This window comes from Equus quagga, chromosome 2 (genome assembly GCF_021613505.1).
Source record: "Equus quagga isolate Etosha38 chromosome 2, UCLA_HA_Equagga_1.0, whole genome shotgun sequence".
Taxonomy (NCBI): domain Eukaryota; kingdom Metazoa; phylum Chordata; class Mammalia; order Perissodactyla; family Equidae; genus Equus; species Equus quagga.
The window spans coordinates 5,935,755-5,936,874 of record NC_060268.1 but is presented as its reverse complement, the minus strand read 5'-3'; positions in this window follow the sequence as shown (position 1 = coordinate 5,936,874).

The following is a 1,120-nucleotide window of genomic DNA, read 5'->3' as shown; positions in this document are numbered from 1 at the left end:
GGTGCCATGTCTGCACCAAGGATCGGAACCAGCGAACCCTGGGCCACTGAAGTGGAACGTGCGCACTTAACCGCTGTGCCACCAGGCCGGCCCCTAATTATATTTTAATGTTAGGCATAATTTGAGCCAAAAAGAACCTGGGGCCAAGTGTTATCTTTTAATTAGACCCTGAGTAGGTAAACTAATAAAAACAGCCTATATGTATCTTGTCTATTGTTGACGGGCATGCAGAATGGTACAACCTCCTCAGAGAATTGGGCAATGTTACGGACTGTCCGTCTGTGTCTCCCCAACATGCATATACTGAAACACTACCCCCGGCCTTGTGATGGTCTTAGGAGGTGGGGCCTTTGGGAGGTAATTAGGATTAGATGAGGTAATGAAGATGGAGCCCTCAAGAATGGGATTGTGTCCTTATAAAAGTCAGGAGCGAGTTTGCATCCCCTCTCTACCCTCTGCCATGTGAGGATAGAATGGGAAATCGGCAGACTGCAACCCTGAAGAGGGTCTCACCAGAACCTGACCATGCTGGCACCCTGGTCTTGGACTTCCAGCCTCCAGAACTATGAGAAATAAATGTCCGTTGTTTATAAGACGCCCAGTCTATGGTATTTTGTTACAGCAGCCTGAACTGACTGAAACAAGCAAGTCTAGCAAAATTACATATCATTTACCCTTTGGTCCAGCAATTCCACTTCTAAAAATCTAAGCCCAAAAGGACAAATGCACAAGACTATTCACTGCGGCATTATTTGTAAATGCCAAAGTCTGGAAATAACTCAAATGTCCAACAAACAGCAGGAGACTAGTTAAAAGTTCTACGGTTTATCCACAGCGAGGCACTGCGCAACGGTGAAAGGATTAGGAATTGCCTCCACAATTGATATGGAATAATCTCCAGAATATATTCAGTGAAAAAAAGTTGAAAAACAGTGTTTTTACAATATGCTATCTTTTTTTTGTAAGAAAATGGATAATTTTCAAAATGAAACAATGGAACCAACACCTAATAAAAATGATTACCTATAGAGGAATAAAAATGGAGTGGAAGATATGGAAATGCAGACAAATCTGTGAATGCATCTTCTTTTTTTTTTTTCTTTTTTTTGAGGAAGATTAG